The sequence below is a fragment of the Macrotis lagotis genome, chromosome 2 (genome assembly GCF_037893015.1).
Source record: "Macrotis lagotis isolate mMagLag1 chromosome 2, bilby.v1.9.chrom.fasta, whole genome shotgun sequence".
In the NCBI taxonomy this organism is placed as follows: domain Eukaryota; kingdom Metazoa; phylum Chordata; class Mammalia; order Peramelemorphia; family Peramelidae; genus Macrotis; species Macrotis lagotis.
The window spans coordinates 240,779,657-240,797,493 of record NC_133659.1 but is presented as its reverse complement, the minus strand read 5'-3'; the positions used below and the strand labels follow the sequence as shown (position 1 = coordinate 240,797,493).

General features: G+C 38.3%; 2 long non-coding RNA genes across 3 annotated transcripts in view; one reads left to right on the top strand and one right to left on the bottom strand.

The window, feature by feature from the left end:
- The window catches only part of LOC141514496 (uncharacterized), a 96,694-nt gene that overhangs the window by 16,510 nt on the left and 62,347 nt on the right, over positions 1-17,837 (top strand). The gene's annotated exons all lie outside the window — the stretch shown is intronic.
- LOC141514492 (uncharacterized) lies at positions 3,703-16,836 on the bottom strand. Its single transcript, XR_012476036.1, has 4 exons — positions 16,668-16,836; positions 13,994-14,179; positions 8,927-9,005; positions 3,703-4,282 (listed from the first exon to the last, which is right to left on the bottom strand). It is a non-coding gene; the product is annotated as an uncharacterized LOC141514492 (long non-coding RNA).

The following is a 17,837-nucleotide window of genomic DNA, read 5'->3' as shown; positions in this document are numbered from 1 at the left end:
AGTATATAGCACAGTGAAGGCCCTTGTACATAGTAAGTGCTTAATAAATGTTTTTTCCTTCCCCTCCTCACCTTTCTACATAATCAAAAAGATTTTTTTTTTCTTCAAAAATTATCAGCCTTAGCTGTGGGTTTGGTCTCTGCATCCTTAGCCACAACTGTCTGATTTGCCTTTGATTGCCCCTGGCATTGGTTCTTGCTCCTGTTCCTAGGCTAATCCTAGTTCTCTGGACTTAACTCATTTTGATATTATTGACTTCAGGCAGTTTCCATTGCCAGCATATTGTACCATGATAATAGCTTCTGTGGCTATGCCGAGAGAATCAGTTCCTGGCCTGTGTGGCTGCCTGAGGAAGACAGTTTTCTGGGGTGAGGGCAGAAAGTAAACCTTTGAATAAAGACACTTGCTAAACTCCTCTGTCTTTTTGTAGAGCTTTGCCCCAGGCCATGGGCAGATAATAATTTGAATGACATAAAAAGGATGTGGTACAGCACTCCATTACAATAATTAGCTTATTTTAAACATAGAGAACAATATTATGACTGAACAACTGAACAACATCAATACAGCATCAACAAGCATCTACTTTTTTAGATGAAAATCTTAGGTCAGTAATCACTTTGTGCCCCCAGAGTAACTCCTAAGCAGAGGTGGGCTCTCTCCCTTGCTTTACATAATCTCACTTTTTGTGGTCAAGGCAAAATTTAGTTTATTGAAAACTTTTGAGCAATGAAACAGCAAATTACATTAGTGTCTGTGATTGAGAGGGGAAGTTGAGAAAAGGCACACCTTTTCTTGGAATTTCCCTTAGTCTGTTGCCTCTACTCTATGTTTCTTGAGAAGTAATGACTTCCTTATTATCTTTCATTTCTCCCATGAATCTATCTTCCTTTTGGAATCAAAATGCTCAGAATCTTTTACTTTTGGTTCTGAGATAGCTTGTTCCTTTTATACAAATTACTTATGGCATGACCTAGCCTCTCACATAGTGGTTTTGCTTGATTCAAGAATGTATATAGGCCTTGTTCATACTCAGTTTTGATTTTTTGATTCATTCAAAAGGTATACTTTGGCACCAGAGCCAAGATGGGCAATTTTGACCACATCCTTACAGTGGCAGAACTTGTGTCTGATTGGCACAGTTCTGAAACTCAATAGTCACTAAAGGGGAAGAGAACATTTTAGGAGAAACCAACAGACTCAGCATTTGAATATGTCTATGTTTGACATGGTGTTACATGTACTGGGTGACTAGAAGAATTCTTTTTTCCCTTTCTTTTGTATTTTGTTTTTTCCCAATTACATGTAAAGATAATTTTCATTATTCATTTTTTGTAAGATTTTGAGTTCCAAATTTTCTTCCCTTCCTGCTCCTCAAGTCAGTTCAATTTAGGTTGTATATGTGCAATCATGTCTTGTTGTGAAAAGAACAATCAGAATAAAAGAGAAAATCAAGAGAAAGGAAAAACAAAAAACTTTAAAAAGTGAAACTATTATGTTTTAATCTGTATTCAGACTCCATAGTTTTTCCTCTGGATGTGGAATGCTAAGAAAAGTCAAAGATCGTAGTTGATCATCTTACAATGTTGCTGTTAATGTGTACAGTGTTCTCCTGGCTCTGCTCACTTCACTCAAGATCAGTTCGTGTAAATCTTTATGGGTTTTTCTGAAATCTACCTACTCATGATTTCTTACAGAGCAATAGTATTTCATCACATTCATATACCACAACTTGTTCAGCCAGCCATTTCCCAATTGATGGGCCTCCTCTCACTTTCCAATTCTTTACTATGACAAAATGAGCTGCAGTAAATATTTTTGTACATATGGATCCTTTTCCCTTTTTTATAATATCTTTCAGATATAGACCTAGTAGTGGTCTTGCTGGATCAAAGGGTATGGACAGTTTTATAGCCCTTTGGGCATAGTTTCCAAATTGCTCTCGAGAATGGTTGGATCAGTTGACAACTCATATGTCCCAGTTTTCCCACATCCCCTCTAACATTTATCATTTTTCTTTTCTGTCATATTAACCAATCTGAGTCCCTCTGAGGTGGTACCTCAGAGTTTTAATTTGCATTTCTCTAATCAGTAATGATTGGGAGCATTTTTTCATATGACTATAACTTTTAATTTCTTCATCTGAAAACTGTTTATTATCTTTTGATCATTTATCAATTTGAGAAATGACTTTTTCTTATAAATTTGACTGTTTTCTATGTATTTTAGAAATAAGGCCTTTATCAGACATTAGTTATAAAATTTTTCCCCCAGCTTTCTGATTTCCTTATTTTAATCTTGCTATGTTGGTTTTGTTTGTGCGAAATCTTTTTAACTTATTGTAATCAATATTATCCATTTTGCATTTTATAATGTATTCTATGACTTCTTTGGTTATAAATTCTTCCCTACTCCATAAATCTGATAAACTATTTCTTATTCTCCTAATTGATTTGAGACTGGGAAAATCTTGATGTCATTATCAGAAATAGAGAAATTCAGTACATAAATAGATTTTATCATTATTATTTTCAAGATTCTTCCAGTTTTATAAGTACATGTGACACAGTACTTATTTTGAGAAGTGTTGCCTTGGAGGTCTAGCCAGGGCACTCTTTCATAGGACTTATAAACTCAGTATCTTAGAAGGGTTGATACATTAACTCTTTCTGTATTCTAAGGCTTGGGGGACTTCTGTTAGTATCATATTAGTATCTCTATTAGCATCTACCTCCATGTCTTATTTCTTAATATACTAGGGAGACACAGGTTTGTGAAATCCCAAAGATAATCATACTCACTGAGGCCAATATTTTAGCCCATAACACAGTCCTGAGTATTTTCTTTCTTTATTTTATGAGATTATCTTATTAACCTTACAGACAATTTACAGCTGGAATGCACCTGTGAAATCTTGGAATGGAATACTGCATCATCAGCTTACCCATAATATCATATTTGGAACCAGTCAAGATCTTTCCTATTACAGAGAAAGACTAAAATCAGGAGAGTTAAGTGATCTCATTTTCCTAATGTAGGGGAGTTCCCAATCAATATAATGAGATTATTATAGATTTAATTTGGAGGGTTACCCCATCTTTAAGATACATAGTACCATGGGGGTGGCAGAGCCAAGATGGTGGTGTGTGAAGGCAGCATTTCCTGGAAACTGCTTCCCCCCCAAAAAAACTCCAAAAGCCATCAAATTATGATTCCAGCTAAATTTTAGAAGGGCAGAACCCATAGAAAGACTGAGTGATACAATTTCCCAGTCTAAGATAACTTAGAAGTTCCGTGGGAAAGGTGTGTTTTACTGAGATGGGGGTTGGAAAAAAGCCCCAGCCACAATGCACTGTAGTGCAACCCAGTCCAGGGATCACCTGGAACAGCTTTAAGGGGCGGTGAGAGAACTCTGCTGCACCAGAATGAGTGTGGAGTGAGGAGTGCCAGCCTCAGAACAACCCTGCAGAGAGAACCTTCAGTGGGAATCAGGGAAACCGGCCTGCACCTCCAAAGCATAGCCCATAGATGATAATGAGGTCAAGGGAGACTGCAGAGGTCTTTCTGCTCTCCCTGAGGCAGGACTCTGCTGTTTGCCTACACTCAGATCCAGGTTGCAGTTTGGTCTTCCATATTCTTTTTTTTTCTTTTTTTTCTCTTTTTTTTCCTTTTTTTCTCTCCTTTTTTTTTCTTTTCATTTGCTTTCGACAAAAGCTTGTGTCAAGGGCTGACTTTCAATAGATCGCAGCGAGGGAGCTGCTCTGCTACGCACGAAACCCCGACCCAGAAGCAGGTCGTCTACGAATGATTTAGCACCAGGTGCCCCACGAACATGCGCTGCGCTCCGGGTGAGAGGCGGCCCCCCTTCGCGGCCGCTCTCCGGCCCCCGGCACGAACGGCCCTCCGCACCGGGCCCCGGCCCCCGGGATCCCCCCGCCGAGGCGAGGGGAGAGGGCGCGGGGGCCCGGCTATCCGTGGCCCACCGAGGCTCCTCGGCGCTGCGGTATCGTCACGCTTAGGGGGGATTCTGACTTAGAGGCGTTCAGTCATAATCCCACAGATGGTAGCTTCGCCCCATTGGCTCCTCAGCCAAGCACATACACCAAATGTCTGAACCTGCGGTTCCTCTCGTACTGAGCAGGATTACTATGGCGACAACCCCTCATCAGTAGGGTAAAACTAACCTGTCTCACGACGGTCTAAACCCAGCTTTGGTCTTCCATACTAAGATAGCAGGGAACCTCCTCACAGCTCCAGGTCAGAGGGGAGTGCCTGTGGTCATCTAGATATCAAAACATAGGCAAAAGAGCATAAGACCTTGGAGGAATAAAGGTCCCAGTAGGGTGTCCCCCCAAAAACCCCAAAGCCTTGGAAGTGCTGGAAATTAGTCTCAGGCTGAGGAAATGAGCAAACAACAGAAAAAAGAATATGACCATAGAAAATTACTTTGGTCCCATGGAAGATCAAAATACATACTCAGATGATGACAAAATTGAAGCTTCTGTGTTCAAACCTCCAAGAGAAATAGAAAATGGGCTCAGGCTATGGATGATCTCAAAAAAGACTTTGAAAAGCAATTAAGGGAGGTGGAGGAAAAATTGGGAGGAGAAATGAGTGATGCAGATAAATCATGAAAACCAAATCAGCAGCTTGGTGAAAGAAATACAAAAAATACTGAATAAAATAATATGTTAAAAACCAGTTTAGGCCAAATGGAAAAAGCAGCACAAAAGGCAAATGAGAAGAAAGCCTTAAAAAGCAGACTTGGCCATCTGGAAAGGGAGAAAAAAAGATCTCTGAAGAGAGCAAATGCAGAATGGAACTAAAGGAAGACAATTACTGTGAGAAATCAGGAAGAAATAAAACTATTCCAGCCCCCCCCCCCCCCCAAATTAGAAGAAAATGTGAAATATCTCATTGGAAAAATAATTGATCTTGAAAACAGATCCAGGAGAGATAATTAAAAATTATTGGGCTACCTGAAACTCATGTCCAGGAAAAGAGCCTAGAATTAGTTTTTCAAGAAATACTACAGCAAAATTGTCCTGGGATCCTAGAAGCAGAGGGTAAAATAGAAATTGAGGGAATTCACCAATTACCTCCTGAAAGAGATCCCAAAAGAAAAAGCTCCAGGAATATTATAGCCAGATTCCAAAACTCCTAAGTCAAAGAGAAAATACTAAAAGTTTCCAGAAACAAACCAGGATTACAGTCAGGATTACACAGGATCTGGCAGCATCTGCATTAAGGACTCGTAGTGCTTGGAATATGATATTCTGGAAGGCAAAAGATCTTGGTTTACAACCAAGAATCAACTACCCAGCAAAACTAAACATCCTCTTTCAGGGGAAAAGGTGAACTTTCAATGAAACAGGAAACTTTCTAACTTTCCTATTGAAACAAGCAGCTTGAATACACCTGAAAAGAAAGTTTGATCTCCAAGTACAGGACTCAGGTGAACCATAGAGGGGGTGGACAAGAAGGACTAAACTATGAGGAACTTAATGATGCTGAACTGTTTGTATTCCTGCATGGGAAGAAAATACTGATAACTCATATGAACTTTCTCATTTATAAGAGCAGTTAGAAGGAGCATATATAGACAAGGAACAGGAAGGAACTAAATATAATGGTATAATATAGTAAAAAGATGGAGTCAATGAGTGATAAAGAAAAGTACTGGGAGGAAGAGAAAGGAGAGGAAGAAGGGGCTAAGATATTTCACATAAGTCAAGAAAAAGCTTTTTCAATGGAGTGGAATGGGAGAAGATTAGGGGAAATGAGTGTGCCTTCATTCTCATCAGAAATGGCTCAGAGAGGAAATAACATACACAATTAATAGAGTGAGAAAATCTATCTTGCCCTAGAGAAAAATGAGAAGAACAGGATGGGATAAGGGGGAATGGAAGGAGGGAAAGGGGAAATAGATTATAGAAGAGAGGGAAGATCAAGGGAGAGGGTCCTCAGATACAACACACTTTTGAACATGGACAGGATGAAAAGAGAGAGAGAATAGAAAAAATGAGAGTGGGAAGTAATAGAGTGGAGGGAAACACAGCTAGTAATAGCAACTGTGAGAAAACTAGGTTTTTGCAAGGCAAGGTAAATGGGGTTAAGTGGCTTGCCCAAGGCCACACAGATAGGCAGTTATTAAGTGTCTGAGGCTGGATTTGAACTCAAGTACTGACTCCAGAGCCAGTGCTCCATCCACTTTGCCATCTAGCCACCTTCTGAAGCAACTTCTTTGGTGGACTCATGATAAAGAAGGGAACTCACTCCAGAGACAAAGCCATTGGAATCTGAACACAGACTGAATTATATATTTTTTCTCTCTCTCACTATTCTTGAGGTTTCTCATCTTCTTGGTGGGGAGGGGGGTTTATGTTTACTCTTGTCAGAAAATTATTGTAATAATATAAAATAAATAAACCAAAGAAAGAAAAAACTAGAAAAAACTTTTATAGCTATGGGTAGGAGATGCATTTATAACCAAATAAAGATTAGAGATCTTTATAAAAGATGAAATGCGTAATTTTGATTAAATGAAACTGAAAAACTTTTGTAGAAAAAATTAATACACTTAGGATCAGAAGAGAAGCAATCTACTATGAAAAATTGTAATGACTATTTCTGATTAGGATTTGGTATTTAAGATATAACAGAAATATTTAAGATCAAATATAGTAGGAGGTAAAGGATATGTTGAAAAAATTCTCAAATGAATACTTAGAAGCATGAAAAGAATAGATGAACCTGATACAAAGTGAGATAAGCAGAGGCAGGAAAACAACATACAAAATGAGTGCAACAAATGTAAATGGATAAAATGACAACCTATAAAATAATTGAAACTGTTAGAATAGTATCAAAAACAAGTTTAATCCCAAAGCAAGAGATCTGAGAAAACACTCCCTGCTGCCACAACTTTTTTCAGAGGTGAGGAAGCATTGCTCATAATGTAAGGTTTTTTTAGGTATCAAGAAGCTTTACTGATTTGTTAAGCTTCCTTTTTAAAAAATGCTTTGTTTTTAGTTCTATTTGTATAATCTATATCAGATTACTCACTGTCAAAGAGAGAAGGAAGGAAGGAGGGAGAAAAATATAAAACTCAAAACCTTACCAAAAAATAAATGTTGAAACTTTTAATGCACTTGGAAAAATAAATAAATTTATTTTTTAAAATGAAAAAAATATGTAGTTCCCTGGCTGTCCTATTGAGAGGTAGGCTGCAGCTGTCTCCAAGGGGATTAACTGTCTGAAAGTGACAGTGGGAAAAATGTTAGATTTAAGAGACAGGAATAGCTGAATTCAAATCCTGCCCCAAATCCTTTCTAGGTGTTTGACTCTGAGTAAGTCACCTAACCTTTCCCACCGTCGGTTTTTTCATCTGTAAAATGGGCATAATAATAGCACTTATCTTATTGTGAGGATCAAATGAGATCATACTGAAAAGGCCTTTAAAGGCCATTGAATCCAAGCTTTAATTTTACAGCTTGGAAAAGACTGAAAGAGGTTAAGTGACTTGCTCAGGATCACTCAGCTAATATTTGATTTTTGGGGACCCCAATGACCCATGGCAGAGCAAGGAAAGAGTTACAGAATTATGTGACTGAAGGCTGTCTAATAAAGGAAGAGACAGGGATGGAAAAGAGAATCTAATTTATTGAGATATGCACAAGCTTATATACCGCAAAAATCACAAGGTCCCTTCTTTATGTAATCCCCTGAGAACATTGAGTACTTCCTTTGTTCCCAGGCTGTGCTGTATGTACTGGCATATAAAGTGCATCATAACCACATAGCTGCTTATCTTCCAGAAACATTGTATGTTTAGAAAGTAACTACTTAAAGCTTCCTGGAATGGAGAGCCAAACCAGGCAAAGGACAGACACTTTCCACCGAGAGGGTTTATTTACTTTTTTTACTTTCTTTTTTATATTTTTCAAGGCAATGGGGTTAAGTGGCTTGCCAAGGCCACACAGCTAGGTAATTATTAAGTGTCTGGAGTCGGATTTGAACGCAGGTACTCCTGACTCCAAGGCCGGTGCTCTATTCACTACACCACCTAGCCACCTCTATTTACTTTTTTTTTTTAAAGATTTTATTTGAGTTTTCAGTTTTACAATTTTTCTCCCAATCTTACTTCCCTCCCCCCACCCCCCAAGGAAAGCAATCTGTCAGTCTTTATTTTCTTTCCATGTTGTACAGTGATCCAAATTGAGTGTGATGAAAGAGAAATCACATCCTTAAGGAAGAAACTAAAAGTTTAAGAGAAAACAAGATCAGACAATAAGATATCTGTTTTTTTCCCCTAAATTAAAGGGAATAGTCCTTGAAATTTGTTCAAAGGCCATGCCTCTTTATCTGGATACAGATGGTATTCTCCATTGCAGACAGCCCAGAATTGTCCCTAGTTGTTGCACTGATGGAACAAGCAAGTCCATCAAGGTTGAACATCACCCCTATGTTGCTGAGAGGGTATACAGTGTTTTTCTGGTTCTGCTCATCTCACTCAGCATCAGTTCATGCAAATCCCTCCAGGCTTCCCTGAATTCCCATCCCTTCTGGTTTCTAATAGAACAATAGTGTTCCATGACATACATATACCACAGTTTGCTAAGCCATTCCCCAATTGAAGGACATTTACTTGATTTCCAATTCTTTGCCACCACAAACAGGGCTGCTATGAATATTTTTGTACAAGTGATGTTTTTACCCTTTTTCATCATCTCTTCAGGGTATAGACCCAGTAGTGGTATTGCTGCATCAAAGGGTGTGCTCATTTTTGTTGCCCTTTGAGCATAGTTCCAAATTTATCTCCAGAAAGGTTATATGAGTTCACATCTCCACCAACAGTGTAATAGTGTCCCAGATTTCTCACAACCTAGAGGGATTATTCAGCCATCATGGTCAGAGACGCACTCACCTGTGGTTCTCAATATCTCCCCCTCTTTCTTTTGTTGAAGCTTAAGGAGATGCAATTCCATTCCAATGGAGCTGATGGCCTGGTTCCAGTGATGGCAAAATAAAGGAACAAAGCAACAGACAAGGAGTACTAATATGATAAGAGGAATCAGGGATGAAACAAGAGTATAAAGCCAATGCATAGGAGACAATTCTTTCAAGAAATTCCAGAGATTCTCAACAATTTCATCTACATTTATGTTATTTAAAGATGCATTTTAATTTGTGTAATGATATTATCCAATGCATGTATATACAAAGTTAAAAAGCTATTTCTAAATATTCCCAGCAAATGATTTTTAACTTTATCCCAATCATAAGCAGATATATTATATATTACTGGGGTAACACAAATGGGTACATATCTATAATCACATTTCATATTTAATCTATATTCTAACAAAACAAATTTGTTCCCTTCTGCAAGCACTACTTCCTTCATGTTATCAATCGATGCAAGGAGAGCCCTTCTATCTTGTTGCTGTAATGCTTTAGATAAATTTTTTTTGCAATTCTATAACAAATACAGCAATTTTTGTTCCCACCTGAAAAGATGTGACTGATACTGCTACTGAGGTGGCAGAAGCTAAAAGCAAAGCAAGCAAAATAACTGAGAATAATACACAAGATACATCCTTTACATTTTCCTCTTTTTACTAGCTAAGTATGGAGCTTGATACCAACTTGATGTTTTAATGAGGAAGAGGGTAAAAGGAGTTTGTGTTAGTATCAGGATGCATTTGTTAGTAACTAAAAATTTATTTATACACTGAACAATTTCACAATTCATATATGTGACATTCTAAATTTTCCCTGATTGTTTTCAGTGATGACATTCCCTGCCAGGAACCCATAATTCTTAGGGAGACATGCTATGATACTGTTCTATGTTGTTTCATTGGTGTGTATGTGCCCCGTATAATAATGAAAGATGATATTACCAGTAGCGGCAAACATTTTCCAGATATGCTGTTGATATTTATGGATTTGTATAGTCCATATAGGTTTGACTCAACCCCCATGTACAGACCCATTGTCCATCCATGTCCCAATAAGTATAGAAATCGTGGAGTTGTGCAAGTTGCTTTATAACTTATTTCTTGCCATAGCTCATATGCCTGAGCACAGGTGGAACAGCATTCAACCATTGTGGGGTACCTATTTTTCCATTGTCCAAAATATAATATGTAAACAAAGTGTGAGTGGTAGATGACTAGTCCATGTGTGATTGCTGACCGTGGTGTTAGAATTGTTCATAGTCAGATTAATAGTAATGGTGCCATAGGTTTCAAAGCTATGTTCTGCCTGGAGTACATGAGTTACATTTAGCAAGGGAATACATGGATCAGGACCCTACCCAACTGGGGAAAAACATGTTGGGGGACTGGTGGATAAACTTTTATAATTGAACCCAATAGGGTTTAATTATATAGTGATCTTTTCTGAAGAGGGGCCAAATATGGACTCCAGAAACTTGGGCCCATCATTACTATGGGTACTTAGGGATCTTCCCACTGACTAGGGATAGCCACAGGGAGTTACTCCAGTGAGCCCAACAGATTTCTGTTGTCTCTGTTCCCTGAGCCATCTTAGTCATCATTGTCTTAGATAAGAGTAGCAAACATAGTTTCAGGTTTGTTTGATCACTTGTGTATTTTGGCCTTCTGCGCCTTCTTTCAGAGTGTCTTCTTCTCTGTCTCCACTGTAGTTTGTAGACCTCGGAGGCACTTGGTACAGGTGAATAGCTTTCTGTGGGATCCTTACTGTTGGTTCTCCATTACCTGGGGAAACACAAACAAATCCTCGCCCCCAGGTTATTACTTTTCCTGGCCCATGCCAAGCATTTGTGGCCAGATTTTTCCACATAACATGTTTGTTCCCAGGACACTCAGGGTCCTTTTTTGATTCATAGATTTTTTTTCTTGTTCTCCTAGTTTTTAAACTCTGAATTGCCATTCACTAGGCATAACTACTGAAGTGTTCATAAAAGAAAATTTAAAGTATTCAACTTGTTGCTAAGGGTTATACCCTTATCTCCCCCTTTCTTTTGTTTTTGGAGGAGTGTTTTAATATTCCTATGCTTTCCTTAATTCAATTACATATATTTTCAGATTACTTTGTACAGAGGATCTATCATATAAAATTACCCAATTTGAAGAAACCACATTTGCTCAGCAAGCGCTTTCATATCAAACTTCATCTTATAGGGTTTATCACTTTTTCAATCAGTTCACTGCCAGATATTGCAAAAGTGGCAGCCTAATGCATTTTTCAAATTATTGCAACATCACTTAAATACATATCTCTGTTTAGACATATAGCTCTTTATAGTTTCTCTCCTTATATAGATTTATAAATCACTTTCTTAAGTTCCCAAAATCCACTTTTGCTATACAAAGTTAAACCTGCTTATACACAAGGAGATGCAATTCTGTTCTAATCCGACCCCATTGCTCTTCACAATTGGTTCAAAACCCCCAATTGTCTCTATATGGCTTGTCATTTTTCCTTGCAACCCTTTATTCTTTTCCATTAGCTTTTATGATTTTAGTACATAGCTCTACATGATTCCACTTTTCACAATACATCTTCAATTTAAAGATTTTAATATTTAACACTTCTAGTTTTTAACTGGTATAACTAGTGAGAAGGCAAACAGCCACTTTAATTTTTTATTTTTTATTTTGGAATTTGTGGCAAAAGTTTATTTTTCTTTTTTTTTTCAGTAATTTAACATTTTATTTGTTTTCCAGTTATATACAATAGTAGTATCTACCTATCATTTTTGGTAAGGTTTTGAATTTTACAATTCCCCCCCCCTTCCCTGCCCCCCATAGAAGGTAGATAGTCTTTACATTGTTTCCATGTGATACATTGATCGAAATTGAATGTGTTATAAGAGTAAACATAACCCCGCCCCCCCCCCAAGAAGATGAGAAACCTCAAGGATAGAGAGAGAGAGAAAAACAAATGTACTTCAGTCTGTGTTCAGATTCTAGTGGCTCTGTCTCTGGGGTGAGTTGCTTTCTCTATCATAAGTCCACCAGAGATGCTGCTTCAATATTTTCCCCACAGTTGTTATTACTAGCTGTTACCTCCACTCTATTCCTCCCCACTCTCATATATTCTATTCTATTCTCTCTCTCTCTCTCTCTCTCTCTCTCTCTCTCTCTCTCTCTCTCTCTCTCCTTTCATCCTGGCCCTGTCCAAAAGTGTGTTGTATCTGAGAACCCTCACCCTTGATCTTCCCTCTCTTCTATCACCTATTCCCCCCTTCCCTCCCCCCATTACCCCTTATCCCATCCTGTTTTTCTGTTATTTTCTTTCTGAGCCATTTCTGATGAGAATGAAGGCTCACTTATTCCCCCCTTTCCACTCCATTGAAAAAGATTTTTCTTGACTCTTAATTTCTTAGCTTCTTCATCTCCTTTCCCTTCCTCCCATTACTTTCCTTTATCACCCATTGACTCCATCTTTTTACTATATTATACCATTATATTCCACTCCTTCCTATGTCCTGTCTATATATATGCTCCTTCTAACAGCTCTTAAAAATGAGAAAGTTCATATGAGTTATCAATGTCTTCTTCCCATGCAGGAATACAAGCAGTTCAATATCATTAAGTTCCTCATAGTTAGTCCCTCTCTTCCACCCCTTCTATGGTTCACCAGAGTCCTGTCTTTGGAGATCAAACTTTCTTTTCAGCTCTGGTTGTTTCAATAAGAAAGTTGAAAAGTCCCCTGTTTCATTGAAAGTCCTTCTTTTTCCCTAAAAGAGGATGTTCAGTTTTTCTGGGTAGTTGATTCTCGGTTGTAAACCAAGGTCTTTTGCATTCTGGAATATTATATTCCAATCCCTATGAGCCCTTAATGTAGATGCTATGAGATCCTGTGTAATCCTGACTATGGAGCCTCAGTAACTGAATTGTTTGTTTTGGTAGCTTTTAGAATTTTCTCTTTGATTTGAGAGTTTTGGAATTTGGCTATAATATTCCTGGAAGTTTTTCTTTTGTGATCTCTTTCAGGAGATGATGAGTGAATTCCCTTGATTTCTATTTTACCCTTTGCTTCTAGGTTCTCAGGGCAATTTTGCTGAAATATTTCTTGAAAAATGAAATCTAGGCTCTTTTACTGATTGTGGCTTTCAGATAGCTCAATAATTTTTTAATTTTTTTTTCTGGATCTATTTTCAAGGTCAGTTGTTTTTCCAAAGAGATATTTTACATTTTCTTTCAATTTTTGGCTTTTTTTGGATGTTTTATTTCTTCCTGGTTTCTTGCAAAGTCATCAGCTTCCTTTAGTTCCATTTTGCATTTGAAGGAGTTATTTTCTTCAAGAGAATTTTTTAGTCTCCTTTTCCAGGTAGTCAATTCTGCTTTTTTAAGGCAATCTTCTCCTCATTTGCTTTTTGTTTTGCTTTTTTCCCCATTAGGCCTAAACTGGTTTTTAACATTATTTTCTTCAGTATTTTTTTTGTATTTCTTTCACCAAGCTGCTGATTTGGTTTTCATGATTTGTCTGCATTGTTCTCATTTCTCCTCCCAATTTTTCTTCCACCTCCCTTAATTGCTTTTTAAAGTCTTTTTTTGAGCTCATCCATAGTCTGAGCCCATTTTCTATTTCTCTTGGAAGTTTTAGATACAGAAGCTTCGATTTTGTTGTCATCTGAGTATGTGTTTTGATCTTCCATGGGACTAAAGTAATTCTCTATGGTCATATTCTTCTTTTTCTGTTGTTTGTTCATTTCCTCAGCCTGAGACTAATTTCCAGCACTTCCAAGGCTTTGGAGTTTGGGTTTCTTTCTTAGGACACCCCACTGGGACTTTTATTCCTCCATGGTCTTATGCTCTCTTGCCTGTGCTTTGATATGTAGATTCCCCCATACTTCCCTCTGCCGTGGAGCTATAAGGAGGGATCCAGCTTGGCTACTTAGTATGGAAGCCAAAGCTGAAACCTTGATCTTAGTGTAGGCTATCAGCAAAGTCCTACCCCAAGGGAGAGCAGAAAAATCTTTGCAGACTTCCCTTACCATCTCTGGGAGTGCAGGCTGTTTTCTCCAGATTCTCGCTGCAGATTCTGCGGCCAGTGCTTCTCACTCCACACTCATTCTGGTGTAGCAGAGTTCTCTCATTGCCCCCTTCAAGCTGTCGCTAGTGATTTCTGGACTGGGCTGGGCTGGGCTGGGCTGAGGTGGGGCTGCAGCTTTTCCCTGGTCCTGGTAAAACACACATTTCCGCTGAACTTCTAAGTTATCTTGGACTGAGAAAATGTACCACTCAGTCTTTCTGTGGGTTCTGCCCCTCTAAATTTTGGCTACAGTCATAATTTGTTGGCTTTTGGAGTTTTGGGGGGAAGGAGTTCTTGGGAAATGCTGCCTTCACACCGCCATCTTGGCTGCGCCCCCCCCCCCCCCCCCCCCGCCCAAAACAACCACTTAAAAAATTCTCACAGCTTAATTAGAATATCCCATGTCCCCTTCTTCAGATAGAATAAACCATATAACTTCTTCCTTAGGGGGACAGGTCCAAAATCTTTCTGGGGGCTCTTCTATTCTCTTTAATAACTAACTATCAAAATCTATACTAATAAATTCCTGAAGCTATAATGTTACCAAATTATTCTGGTAAAAATTAACTGATTAGTCCCCCCACCCCTTTTTACATTTCTTTTTTTTAAAAAAAGGTTTTTGCAAGGCAAACGGGGTTAAGTGGCTTGCCCAAAGCCACACAGCTAGGTAATTATTAAGTCTGAGGCCGGATTTGAACTCCTGACTCCAGGGCAGGTGCTCTATCCACTGCACCACCTAGCCACCCCTTTTTTTTGCATTTCTAAGTAACCAAATTATATACCTTAAAATATACTGATTCTCTTGTGTTTCCGGAATTTACTATCCCAAAACTTTCTCAAATTAAAATAGCATTTCTTTCTATGATTTCTTTAATTAATATATTTGCTAATACACACTTTTTTCCTGCTTCTTTTAACTCCAAAAAATTACCTTTTTAGCACTTTTTAGCACTGTCTTCATGAAATAATTCTATTATAAATTAGTCCTTTTTCTTAATAAATTCCATTTCAGTTAACTTCAAGGTTGAGAGATAAGAGCCAGAACTGTAAGCTGGCAAACAGTGGAGAGGGGGAAAGATGAAGGGAAAGCATTCTGGTAGCACAGAATCACAGCAAAGAAGCTGGGAAAAAGAAAAAGTCAACAATAGTTAATCATGTTCTGTATTTTCCCTTTTTCTATCTTGTGTTGTCATCACAGCTGCTTGAAAAGTGTAAGAACCTACATCCATGCTCCTCCTAGCATATTCATCAAAGTCTCCTTTGAAAGGGTGAGAAAAGCATGCTTATAATCAGTTGTGCATTTTTTCTAAAGCCAGTGGTTTGATTATCATGTCTAATGCAGGGTCTGTTCCTATAGATCTCTCAACAGCTTCTAGTAGCCAAGAAATAAAATCTGTAAAACTTTCTGAACTATTTTGTATAATTATCACTAATGATTGTTTCTTATGAATAAGAATAACTATTGCCTTCCAGGTGGCCAAAGCACATTGCCCAAAGCTGTGATAAACTTCAAAAACATAACTGAAACTAAAAAGAGTAACATTTAACTCAAGTAACTATAACTATTTTAGATCTGAATTACACACACACACACACATACAAACACAGGAATTTAGACATTAACACAAACACATAAACAACTCTTTTGTAAAAAGATTTCGAATTTACCAAAGTGAGATTGTTGGATACCGTGGCCAGCACCAAAATCTTAAAATATAGAAACATTTTTACACCTCTTCAGGCTAGTGGAGAGCTATAAAATGTCCGATTGATGTTTAAATATACACAAAGACACATAGACACACTTATATTTATATTCTTAACCAACTCACCACTAGATTTATCACTCAATCCACCTGCAGAGTCTTCTGTTTTCTATTTTATCTTGTTTTTTTTCCACAGGAAGTGTGGAGGGCTGCATGTTGCTGTAAGAGGGGCAGCATGACGGCAGAGGAGCAGTGGGACAAATAAGTTCAGTCTCTTTGTTGCTACCTCCTGTGATTTCTCTTTTGGCCTTTTTATCTGACTCTGAGGTCACTTCTTTTGACTCCCCTCCTCCTTTTTCTACCTGCATCCCTGCATTGAACCTATGGGCTTCTCTATAATGTGCAGTATCCTCTAGGCATAGTTTTATGATATTTTACATTTGGAAACAATGAACAGGGAAATTGTCAGATCCTACTGACAAGAAATGTTCTGAAAGCTGTTCCCCAACCACCTTCCATTTTCCTGGGCCTCAATTTTCCTCCTTGGGTAGCCAAGGGAAATGTGATCTCTATCAAATCTAGGAATTCTTTTTTTTTTTTTTTTTTGCAAGGCAAATGGGGTTAAGTGGCTTGCCCAAAGCCACACAGCTAGGTAATTATTAAGTGTCTGAGACCGGATTTGAACCGAGGTACTCCTGACTCCAAGGTGGGTGCTTTATCCACTACGCCACCTAGCCGCCACCTAGCCGCCTCCTAGGAATTCTTTTATCTGATTTCTTGTGACTATAAGTCCTGGTGTTTCATTATTTTCAAAAGGACTTTCTCATAAGTCTCTTGGCAGGGCTGTTGAATTTGGAATTGTCCCATGTTTGTTACTTGGGAGGAAAGTAAAAGTAACCATAAAATGAATTGTCCAAGCCTTCCCCTTACCTTATCTTGAGATCCTGGGTCATCAACAAGGGGGACCTTCAGCTGAAATGCGATGCCCCACTTAGCCTGCTATCAGTGTTCTCAGTGCCCCCACATTGGGCACCAGAATGTTGGGGGTCCTGCTGACCTATGGCAGAGTGAGGAAAGAGTTACAGAGCTACGTGTCTGAAAGCTGTCTAATAAACGAAGACATGGGACTCCAACAAGATGGAAAAGAGAGTCTAATTTATTGAGCCATGCACAAGCTTATATATTGCAAAAATCACAAGGTCCCTTCTTTATGTAAGCCCCTGAGAACATTGAGTACTTCCCTTGTTCCCAGGCTGTTCTGTATGTACTGGAATATCAAATGCTTCATAACCACATAGCTGCTTATCTTCCAGGAACATTGTATGCTTAGAAAGTAACTGCTTAAGCTTCCTGGGATGGAGAACTGAACCAGGCAAAGAGCAGACTCCTTCCACTCAGAGGGTTTATTTAACCATCATGGTCAGAGACCCACTCACCTGTGGTCCTCAACATCTGATAACATAGAACACTTGGCAAATGTTGAACTATTATATAAATGTATCTGAGACTGGATTTGAACCCAGGTCCTCCTGACTCCAGGGCCAGTGCTTTATCCACTGCACCACCTAACTGCCCCCATTCTCTTTCTCTCTATAAAATATCACCCTTAGTACCCTGTCTCTCCATTGATGGGAAGTAGGTACAGTTTCTCAACTCTTCCAGGGCTGATCTTGGTCTTTATAATTTAATTCATTGAGCTTTCCATTTATATTATTGTATTCATCATGTTCTTCATATTTTCAGTGTTCTGCTTGCTTTGCTCTGCATCAGTTCATATAAGTCTTCCTGAAGTTCTATGAGCAGTAAGTCCTGCAATGAAAACATATGGGACTTAGCCTTCTGTCTTTGTCTTCCTTGGGGTATATGCTTAATAGGGGGAGCTTTGAGAGAAGGTGTATTTTTTTTTACAACTAGTCTCCCTTTAACATTTCTTGTTTCCATCTTTTGTAGTATTTTCCATTTTGTTTGGTTTGAGGTGAAACCCAAGCGCTGTTTTAATTTTCATTTTTCTTTATTTTATAATTTAAATCAGTTTTTCATGTGGTTGTTAATAGTTTGCAGTTCTTTTTGAGAACTGTATCTTTTTATCTATTGTGGAAT